The sequence below is a fragment of the Mirounga angustirostris genome, unplaced genomic scaffold (assembly GCF_029215605.1).
Source record: "Mirounga angustirostris isolate CCGP_5_RB_7025 unplaced genomic scaffold, mMirAng1.0.hap1 SCAF_5, whole genome shotgun sequence".
NCBI lineage: Eukaryota > Metazoa > Chordata > Mammalia > Carnivora > Phocidae > Mirounga > Mirounga angustirostris.
The window spans coordinates 42,401,305-42,413,278 of NW_026991713.1; the positions used below are offsets into that span (position 1 = coordinate 42,401,305).

General features: G+C 41.1%; 1 pseudogene; it reads left to right on the forward strand.

Moving 5' to 3' along the window:
* Positions 1 to 10,500: 10,500 nt before the first annotated feature.
* LOC123838282 (glyceraldehyde-3-phosphate dehydrogenase-like) lies at positions 10,501 to 11,691 on the forward strand (annotated as a pseudogene).
* The last annotated feature ends 283 nt before the right edge of the window (positions 11,692 to 11,974 follow it).

Here is an 11,974-nt window from a genome sequence, read left to right on the forward strand (position 1 = left end):
TAAAACCCTCTAAGGTCCTAATTTCCACAACAAAACTTTTCACAACAAAAGCCCACGGAAGTGGTTTACTCAGAACAGGAACTTTGAGCTAGGAGCAAATGCAAGCCTCCACTTCTTTTCAAGAAGGCTTACAACTTTGCTGAGTCTTTCCTCTCTTTACCCTGGGTCTTTGCCATGGTCTCTTTGAAAAGTAATGTATGTTAAGAAAGAGCTTTGTTTTCAGTGTTTATCTCTGAATGGCGGCAGTTTAGATTTTTTTGTATTTTCCTTAGTCTTTTCTGTATTATGGAAATATTTTTACAGTGAGCATATAATATCTCTTTTAATCAGAAAGAAAAACTAAAACATTTTTATTTTGGAGAACCATGGGATCTCTATAATCATACACAAATTAACACATACTCACTGCTGATAAACCCATGCATAGATAGAAGACTAAAGGCTTGTCAATGAATGATGAGGTAGGGCTCTCTATCCCAGCATGTTTTACTCAGGAACCTTCTAAAAAAAACAAAAAACAAAAAAACCACAACAGTTTGGATAGCTGGAGATAATTGTATATATTATGGGAAAAATCTCAGCCTTGCTCTGTGTTGTTCTTGACACTTTTTTTTTTTTTTTTTTAGATCCATGATGAACTTTCTTATTTCTTGGGGAGCAATGATGTAGAATGCCCTATATCCCCATGCCTCCCTAATTAGAATCTGTAAATATTTTGGTTTCAAGAGGTGCTAGTCACCTACTACATTGAGGATGGGAGGTGGGTGGGGATGGACAAAGGGAAAGGGTCCAGAAAGGGGGAAGGATTATAATATTAATCAACCTAACACAAACACGACACGGTTATATTGCCTGTGTGATAATACCTCACACAATAATAACTTGGTATAAGCCAGTGGTATGGATGCCCGTGTGTACGAGTTAACTCTAATCCACATCCTAGGAACCATTAGTTAGCACTGAAGGACTCTAATCAGGAATCCATAGTCCAAAGGTGCTTGGAGCATTTCACATACAGTTATGAAAACGGATACCCGAGAGAGTTTGTTAACTAGGGTAAGGATGTTAACAATTTCCATTGGCAAAATGAACACAATTCAAAATGGATGGTGCGTAGGAAGATTGAACATGCCCTTCCGCCATTGCATGGAGGTTTAAGAGAAACAGCCAAGCACACTCTCTTACTGAGACCCCGGTCCCCTGCTCTATCTGAAGAACCTGATCCAGACTTGAGAACGGGTCTTGGGCAAGCCTCTCATACAGGTGAATGGTTGGAGCATCTAGGGACAGAACAGAACTGTTTTTGTAACTGCTTGCTAATGAATGGTTAGACATTTAGCAGAATTTGTCTAAGACTTGCTTGCTTTCTTTTATTTATTTATTTATTTATTTATTTATTTATTTATTTATTTATTTATTTATTTATTTATTTAAGATTTTATTTATTTATTTGACAGAGAGAGACACAGCGAGAGAGGGAACACAAGCAGGGGGAGTGGGAGAGGGAGAAGCAGGCTTCCCGCCGAGCAGGGAGCCCGATGTGGGGCTCGATCCCAGGACCTTGGGATCATGACCTGAGCCGAAGGCAGACGCTTAACCGACTGAGCCACCCAGGCGCCCCTAAGACTTGCTTTCATAGTAGCATAGCATCCAATATTGAGGTTGGGATGAGGAAAATAGCCTTTGCCTAACCAGGCTCCCACAGCTTGAGCTTACACATGTTTACAGAAAGAACCTGACGTTTGAAACTACCTGAGTTTAGGCCACGTGGCAGCAGTGACGGCGAGCACCAGGCTGAGCTTGTTCATGTTCATCATCTCACTGTGCTTTCACAACAGCTGTGTGAGATATACATTATTATCCTTATTTTACATATCCCAGTTTTGAGACGTAAAGAAGTTAAACACCTGGACCAAGAGCAGGGCACTACTGAGAGGGTAACATCGGGTCTGCCTGATTGCAAATCCTGTTTGCAGTTAAGAGCACAGGTTCTTTTTTTCTTTTCCCCTTTAATTTATTTATTTGTCAGAGAAAGGGGCAGGAAGAGGGAGAAGCAGGCTCCCCACTGAGCAGGGAGCCTGACGTGGGACTCAAGACCTGGACCCTGGGACCATGACCTGAGCCGAAGGCAGATGCTTAACCAACTGAGCCACCCAAGTGTCCCCAAGCACAAGTTCTTTAAACGATCTAGGTTCAAATCAGGTCCCATGCACTGGCTGTAGAACTGAGCCTTTTACTCCTCTGTGCCTTGGCTTCTCTATCTTTAAAATGGGAGAGTAATAACATCCACTTCATTGAATTGATAAGAAATTATTTGTTAAAAAAAAGTTCAGTGCATGCAAGGCACACAAATACTACCTCTATTAACTATTATTATTACTTCCTTTTAATAACCTAGGTAGGCACATGTACATCCCATAGGTACAAATGAAAGTAAGTTTAACCTAGAACATTTTCATACTTTATGGCATTACATTTAGATAAGTTAATTGTTAGAAAAAATATATCTTGACAGTATAAAAATTATTGCAATAGATTCACAATGGATTTTGATGCAAATTATTCAGAATGGTGTTAGATTTGTTTCTTAATAGATTCTTTATCTTGTGATTTTTTTTATGCCACTGCATTTGATATTCATTTGGATAATCTAAATTATTTATTTTCCTAATTTTAGAAATAGATCGACTCAATTACCCATAATGATATTTTATAATTAGTTTTAAACATCTTTGGAGATTAAATGGAGAATGGTAGGCAAATGCCACTTTTCATTCAAAGGTCCTTCTCACACAAACGCACTGGACTAGAGACATGCTCCTACTAAAAAATACACTCATTTCTTCTAAGATAATATACAAAGCAGGAATATTGGCATTTTCATTTGTTAGACTGAAATACTTTTCTGCTTTTATGTTTTGAAGTTTTTAGCTGCATTATACATTTCTTTTCTCTCTCTTTTCAATACATTTTTCTCTACTCAACAATTGAAGATGCATTTTCAAAAAACAATTGCCTTCTTAAGACTTGTAATTTTATAAAGTTTAGTTTTACTTTCATGTCTTGTCTAGCTTGGATGACTGGGAGCTTGGGGTTATATGTAGTTCTCATATATAACTATCTTGAATCTTTTCTTGTAACTGTGGAGGAGGAAAAAGTATTTCCTCACTACCCTTCTAGATTCTTGGCTGAGACACCTCCTATAATGAAAAAACAGATTAACACTGGAAAATAAGCAGAAGTTTAATAACATGTATACACGAAAGATACCCAGGAAAACTGAGTAAGTCCCTGAAATGGCCCAAGCCACTGCCTTAAATACGGAAAGACAGAAGATGTTGCGGGGAGGAGAAAGTCAGTTATGGGAGGTTACCCAGAAAGGCACAGTAAACAAGGGTATTGATTTAAATCATTGCCCTCTCCATTTATAAGAGTTTCTAGAAATTAAGGAGCATCCCTCTCTTCTTATGGGGGGGTGGCAGAGATGGGGAGAGGCTAACAAATGGAGAGTTCCCTTGTAAATGTAAATATTTCCTACAAAAGGGTAATATCTACTCAGTTTTCAGAGCTTTTCTGTTCTGCAATTTCTTAAATATAACCAGCTCAAGATAATCCTCATGCCAAAGAGACATATTTTGGAGTGGCAAATTTTGCTCCCTTTCATTACTAAGGATTCTGTCATGTGGTATCTTTTCAAATTTTTTAGACCTAAGGGAAGAAATAATCCAGTCTTTTGTACTCCTACTACTTTCCTTTTGTTGGAGAGGAAAATTTTCCTCTCCCCTTCAAAAGTTCCTCTGGCTGATCTAAGAATTAAACTGACAGGAGATGGATTAACAGGAGAAAATAAAATTTAATTTCCTGTGTATGGGAATCCCACATACATAAGGGGTTCAAAGACAGAGAGGTAAAATGAGGTAAATGTGTCATCCTGAGCTAAGGAATGGGGTAAAGGTCAGGGGCTCCAAAAAAGGGGAGGGCAATTCTCAGGGCAATAAGAATAGGGGATGTTTGATAATTAGATGTTTGTCCTGCCATACTCATGAGTCACTCAGATAAATTTATCTCTGGCAATAACTTTTATTCTTTTTTTTTTTTTAAAGATTTTATTTTTAAGTAATCTCTATACCCACCTTGGGGTTGGAACTTACAACCTTGAGATCAAGAGTTGCATGCTCTACAGACTGAGCCAGCCGGGTGTCCCTCTGATAATAACTTCTATTCTAAGAAAGACTCCCAATTTAGATTCTTCTAGGCAGTTAAGGGAGGGGCAAAGTTTCCCTTGAGCCCACAGGGTCTTGATTGTCTTCAGCTCAAAATAGTCTACATGACAAAGTGGCATATTTTGGGGAGATTTGTTCTGAATTTCTTCATTTTCTTCAACTCTTTATTAGTGAAAATACACACTCTAACCAGAGTTTTCTTCCCCAAGCAGAGCCAACCACAACAAGTTAGGATAGTAATGTACACTCCACTGTTTCTTGCCCTCACTGCCTGCAAAGGATTTGTTTTACATTAGCTGATGAGTAAATCCATTTCCACCAATAGCTTATGCTACTTTTCAAGGCACATGCTACTTTTCTAGTCTTTTCTCTTGTGTGGTCACTATTCCATAAAGGAGCCAGGCCATAAGGATGGGTCTCAAAGCAGTGCTCCATGCCCAGGTGCTTGCCTTGTAGTTTTTACTTACCACCCTCCCCCCCGCCCCGTCTGTGTTCTAATGGGGTATAGATTAAGAGGTAAATCCAAGTGATAGTCCCCATGCTGTTCAGAATCTTTTCTCACTGTCAAGGTCTAAAGAATTTTCTGTTGGTTCAAACTTAGCCTGAGTTCCCTCTAGAAGGCTCCTTAGTCTTCATGAAAATAGGATTTTGACCAAACAAGCCCAGGTATGCCCAGAATTGTACTTAGATCCAACAGAAAATCCCTACCCACTGTCCTATAGGTACTAGCCACTATGCAAAGCATTTTCTTTTTTTCTATCTTCAACCTTGAGCTCCTGTCACGTATTTAGCTGCTACTTGTCATCTCCATACATCATCTTTCCCATCTTGAAGTGGGAGAGCTAGGTTTTTGTCTCACGGAGTTGAAGAATAAATCTCTCAGACAAAGGAGAGTGAGTAAAGCAATAGAAGTTTATTAAGCAAGGATACAGAAAAAGCTCCCAGGAGTGAGAGGGATCCCGATGGGGTTGCCGCTGAGGGCCTCCACTGACAGTCTTTTATTTAGAACTGACCAGGACGCTTGTGGCCTTATCATTCTTATGATGTCTTGGCTTGAGTAAGACTGGCGATAACATCTTTAATGGCTTATGTCTTTTTTAGGGTCTGGTTATTCTTTGTTGGTCACAGGTGACTATCATAAAAAAGACACTCTGCCTACACACCTAGGGCAGGGTGGTCTAGTTTGTTCCCTTATCTCTGGTTTCCTTACACCTCCACATTTTTGTGATTTTTGTGAGCCTGGTCCCATAGCCCCCTACATATCTCTCCCTAGCTAGTCCCGCCTGTCTCTTACTCATTCTCAGTATATTACAACCCAGTCTTCCAAATTCTCAAGCCAAAATCTTGGAGTCCCCCTTGATTTTTGTTTCACCCATTACATGTAATCCATTAGCAAATCTGATTGAAATATATCTGGAATTCATCCACTTCTCACCACTCCCTTTTCTAGCAACCTATCTTCACCTCCAACCTGGATTATTGCATTACATTCCTAAGTAGTCTCCTTGCTTCCTCCCCTGCCCCTACCTTATATTCCCCTGCCAGCAGTCAGAAGTATCCCTTCTGTAATAGAAGTCAGTTATGTCACTCTTTTGCTCAAAACCCTCCAAGACTTTGATTTGGAGATGAGCAACATGAATAGCCCCCACATTGTTTCCATTTTTTTGCTGGATGAGTGGCAACAGACACGTACAGCCTCTGGGGGTTGCAGTTTAAAAGGTGGTAGCTTTCTAGAGTTGCTGGCCCCCAGTTGTAGAAGAATCCTGCTGATGACGTTACTCAGCCACAGTGGTGATGGTTTTCTTATCAGCCAGACCTGGGTGTTGCTCTAAGAAGTATAGCCTGCAGACTGTGAGGAATTTGATTAGATACTGAGGCTAATCATATATCAAGGGTGAGGGAGAGCTTCTCATATAGGGGCCAAGGGAAGGCCGCCTCAAGATGGGCCGCTTTGGAGGATTATTTTGAGATTATTTTGAAGCTGAAGATTATTTTGAGTTGAAGGTAATCAAGACCCTGTGAATGCAAGAGAAAGTTTTGCCCCTTCCTTAACTAAGTAGAAGAATCTAAACTGGGGGTCTTTCCCAAAACAAGGTTCTTAGCAGAGATAAACGTTATCTGAGTGAACCATCTGTATGTCAGGGCAAACATCTAATTACCAAATATCCGTTCTTCTTATCACCCTGTGAAATACAGTCCTTTCCTCTGAAGTCCTAGACCTCTACCCCCTTCTCCTTAATTCAAAATGACATATATACCTCATTTTGTTTGACTGCCTTTGGAATTTCCATGTCTATGTGGATTCCCTGTACATACATTATTAAATTTTATTTTCTCCTGTTAGTCTGTTTCATGTCACTCAGATTCTTAGTCCAGCTAGAAGGACCTTGAAGTGGATGGGAATTCTTGCTCCCTGATACTCTCAACTGATAGGATTGTTGATAAAGCTGGCCTATGCAGGTCTGGCAAGGATGGGGTGGGGGGCAAGGTTGAGGTCCAGTCAAGAACAGGAATGAAGTCCCATCAAGAAGAGTGTCATGTTAACATACATATTTAAGTACTTCCTGTTTTCTATCCTTTTGTATGCCAGACTTTAGTTGATCACTTCCTGACTTCAGCTTCAGCCACACAGACATCAAGGAACGGTTTTTCCAAAAAGGAAGTCATAGTGGAACTTCTCAATTTTGCCTTTGGCATAACAAGAGAGACAGCATCCAAACGAAATTTATAAGCACTGGGATCAATTCTGCTCAACCTTAAACAGAGTAGTCACTTTTCAAAATATGAACTCAAAGATAATGACAGCATGAGAAATGAGTAACATACATTTCTACACTCTTAAATGTTGCCACACTTCTCTTCCTATATATATACACAAGAAATATGTATATGTATACACATTTCTAAAAACTTCCCGAAGCTAGATCTGTTTCAGAGGAAAACATTTACTGAAGCTTTACATCCTCTGGTTGCATTTCTTAGTTTGCTAAGAGTCCAAATATGAGTTAATTCAGTTTTAGCATAAAAATCTCCCTGATGCTCTCTTTTCTGTTTCTCACAGAGTGACGCCGTTCTGATTTGAAGAAGGCAAGAGAGAAGCTCTTACTTTGCACTCCATCAAGTGCCTTCAGGGCCTCTCCACGGGGGCGATCTCAGAGCATGCTTTACATGCTTCCGCTATACTACCAGGCTCTCAGTAGCTCAGCAAAGAGCTTGGTGCGAACTGCATATTGTGTACAGGAAGAGGAGCTCTCCTGTGGGGAAGCTGAGAGAGCTGGTATGTAGTTACCATAGCAACAAGCCTTCACCTTCTGCCATTGTGCTTTTACGCTGCCCAACGCTGGGAAGCCAGATAGTTGTACTCTGGACTATTCCACTTAAACAAAGAGGGTGGCTCTCTTCTGCCGGTCACTACCATGGTGATGGTCCCTTCACAACACAGAGATCCATGATCTTATACTTTCCATTTTACTGTGGCCCACCATGTTCTCAGTTAATGTTTACCTCATTCGGATCCTGGAAAGTATGTATTCTGTAGCTAAATTTTTGATGAGGAAATTGAGGGCCAGTGTTAAGTAATCTGCTCGAGTTCACAGCAAATGAAAGAAGTGCATTAAACCAAGGGTCATCTCCCTTCTTCATTTTTTTTTAAATTAAAGATTTTATTTATTTATTTGAGAGAGAGAGAACAAGAGAGAGCACAAGCCGGGGGAAGGGGGAAGAGGCAGAGGGAGAAGCAGACTCCCCCCTGAGCAGGGAGCCCGATGTGGGTCTCAATCCCAGAACCCTGGGAGCATGACCCGAGCCAAAGGCTGTTGCTTAACCAACTGAGCCACCCAGGTGCCCCTCATCTCTCTTCTTTATACCAATGACTCACACACCTTTTACACTTGACAGTCCACATCATGACAATTAGTCAGTGCTTTTAATCAACTCTTGCCAGTGTTTCTGGGATATGGCCAAAGTTTAAGAACCACTATTTTACACCACGTGGCTTCTCTTTGCTGTAATGATAACTTATCTCTGGCAAAGTACTTAGGCTGAAGGCACTTATTCACTCTCATTCCCTGTATCTTAGGATGTTGGGACTAAAAGTCTCCCAGCTTTCTACCTGTTTCCATTGCTACACAAGCTTTCCTCAGTAAGATTTTGTGAGTACACAACATCCATTTGCACTGAATTCCATTCTTACCCTCATCCTCCTCAAACCTCCCCTCTAGTCCTTGAGGACTTGGGCCATGGCCTATAACTGTTGTCTCCATTTGGATACCTAACACCCAGCACAAACTTTTTAGCCCACTCTACTTCATTGATTTTAAGAAATCATTCACATAGACTTATCAGCTAGAGTTGCTCTACTTCCAAACTCCAAATGGAATTATTCTACCTCCAAATTCCTACAATCTACTGCCTCCTACCTCCCAAGTTCTGGCACAGTCCCTGCTACTAAATCTGCTGTCTATGCTTTTGGTGACTCAAAAGCTTCTCATCTTACTCTCTCATCCATCATGCCCCCTGACTCCAACCTGTTTGTTCCTTTTCACTATCTAGCCTAGATACCAATGATCAGGAACCGCAAGTATGCTCACACCAGTATCTTCCATACTCTCACTTTAGGATCTCCCTGCGAGCTTGGTCAGCTGATCCTTGATCAAAGAATGTGTGCTAGTTTAATTTTTACTAAGTAGAACTACAGAAAGTAGAAAAAACATGTCGATGGTCATCATCACAGTTTTTTGTTCCTCAGAATTTTAAATCAGATACACTTTTTTATTTTGAGCAGTGGTGTATCCAAACCTTTTGCAATCCTTAAGCCACTGACACATGCTGAGGAGCTGGTCTCCTGTAATTCAGCTTCCTTAAACTTCTCGACAGGAACTGAATGCCAGGTTCTTCTCTGAATCAGTGTTTCTGTTCCTTTTGACCCAAGTGTCATTTTTTTACTGCTTTCTTTGTCAAACTCCTACTCATCCCATAAGGCCCAAATCAAATGTTGCCCATTCTCTCTTGCATTTTCTGACTCTCCTTTCCTCTGTGTTCCCTTTTTCCCTTTACATACATGTCTTCCTTTTCCTCTAAACTATGAGGCAGAAGCAGTTTGTCTTCATTATATTACCTCTTACTATCTTTCCCTCTGCCTTAGTTCCCTCAGGCTGTTATAAACAGTACAGACTGGGTGGCTTATAACTTTATTTCTCACAGTTCTGGAGACTGGGACATCCCACCATCTGTGTGCAGGCTGATTCAGTTCGTGGTGAGGGCCTCTTTCTGGCTTGTAGAGGACTGCCTTCTCGCTCTGTCATCACATAGTGGAGAGAATGAGAGAACTCTGGTTTCTTCCTCTTCTTATAGGGACACTAATCCCTTCATGGGGGCTCCACGTTCACGACCTCATCTAAACTTAATTACTTCCTAAAGGCCCTACCTCCTAATACCATAACATCAGGGGTTAGGGCATCAACATATGAATCTGGAGGGGATGCAAACCTTCAGTCAACATACCCTCTAATTCAGAATCCCCACCTCAAATGATATTAAGTAAACAGAAACCTGTTGGGATATTGGACAAGATGTACTTTAGAGTTGGGGCATTGCAAGATCTGAGTCTTTAAATTTGTGCTATCTAGTGTCATAGCCACTAGCCACATGGGACTTCTGAGCACTGGGACTGTAGCTAGACTACATTGAATTGTTTTCTAAGTATAAAATATACACTGGATTTTAAAGACTTAGTATGAAACAAAGGATGTAAAATATCTCTTTAATACTTTTAATATTGATTAAATGTTGAAATAATAATACTTTGGATAAGTTGGGTTAGTAAAGTCTGTTATTAAAATTAATTTCACCTGCTTCTTTTTACTTTGTTAACATAGCTACAAAAATATTTAAAATAGCAGGTGTGGCTTGCATTATATTAGTGACATTTTAAATAAATATATATATGTGCAGTATGAATATAGTGACTAACACAGAAGTATGGACCGATAGAGTTTAGGAATATTTTCAACTAGGAACTTTGTGTACAAACCTGTACTTACAAGAATAGTCTATTTTTTATAATTCTGCAAACTATATAGTAAATTCAAGTTTCTTATCAATATGAGATTAAGATTTGAAAGATGTTGGTGATAATGCTACCTTGCCCCATTATTAGAAGATTCTAGGCTATCTGCTCCTCCCCATTCGATAGATAGCTGCATCTTTTTTTTTTTTTTTTTTTAAGATTTTATTTATTTATTTGACAGAGAGAGACACAGCAAGAGAGGGAACACAAGCAGGGTGAATGGGAGAGGGAGAAACAGGCCTCCTGCAGAGCAGGGAGCCCGATGTGGGGCTCGATCCCAGGACCCCGGGATCATGACCTGAGCCGAAGGCAAACGCTTATTGACTGAGCCACCCAGGCACCCCGATAGCTGCATCTTCTGGTGCAGTGCCAACCACATCCCTGAGACACCATGGTGAAGGTCGGAGTAAATGGATTTGGCCATATTGGGTGCCTGGTCACCAGTGCTGCTTTTAACTCTGGCAAAGTGGATATTGTCACCATCAGTGACCCCTTCATTGACCTCAACTATATAGTCTACATGTTCCAGTATGATTCCACCCATGGCAAACTCCATGGCACAAATTCAAGGCTGAGAATGGGAAACTTGTCATCACTTGAAAGCCCACCTCCATCTTCCAGGAGCCAGATCCTGCCAACATCAAATGGGGTGATGCTGGTGCTGAGTATGGTGTGGAGTCCACCAGGGTCTTCGCCACCATGGAGAAGGCTGGGGCTCACTTGAAGGGTGGAGCCAAGAGGGTCATCATTTCTGCCCCTTCTGCTTAGGCCCCCATGTTTGTGATGGGTATGAACCATGAGAAGTAGGACAACTCCCTCAAGATTGTCAGCAATGCCTCCTGCATCACCAACTGCTTGGCCCCTCTGGCCAAGGTTATCCATGACAACTTCGGCATTGTGGGGAGACTCATGACCACAGTCCAGGCCATCAATACCACCCAGAAGACCATGGACAGCCCCTCTGGGAAGCTGTGGTGTGATGGCCAAAGAGCTGCCAGGACATCATCCCTGCTTCTACTGGCACTACCAAAGCTATAGGCAAGGTCATCCCTGAGCTGAATGGGAAGCTCACTGGCATGGCCTTCCGTGTCCCCACCCCCAGTGTGTTAATCGTGGATCTGACCTGCCACCTGGAGAAAGCTGCCAAATATGATCACATCAAGAAGGTGGTGAAATAGGCATCAGATGATCCCTTCAAGGGCATCCTGGGCTTCACTGAGGACCAGGTTGTCTCCTGCAACTTTAACAGTGACACCCACTCTTCTACCTTCAATGTTGGGGCTGGCATTGCTCTCAATGACCATTTTGTCAAGCTCATTTCCTGGTATGGCAATGAATTTGGCTACAGCAACCAGGTGGTGGACCTTATGGTCCACATGGCCTCCAAGGAGTAAGAGCCCCCTGGACACTCAGAGCCGAGGCTGCTTCTGAATTCTCTCCCTCTCCCTCTACCCCCGACCTTGCCCTCACATGCACCTGTGTGTGTGCTCTCTCTCTTTCTCTCTCTCTAAAATAAATAAATAAATCTTTAAAAAAATTTTTTTTAAAAATAGCCCTTTTCTGAAAGCAATTTATCTTAAGATAATTGTGATGGCTAAACTTTTAAAATTATTGTAAATATAGAAAGGATAAATATACTTTCTAAATCCATACACAGGCAAAAATAAATATTAATAGATTAGTG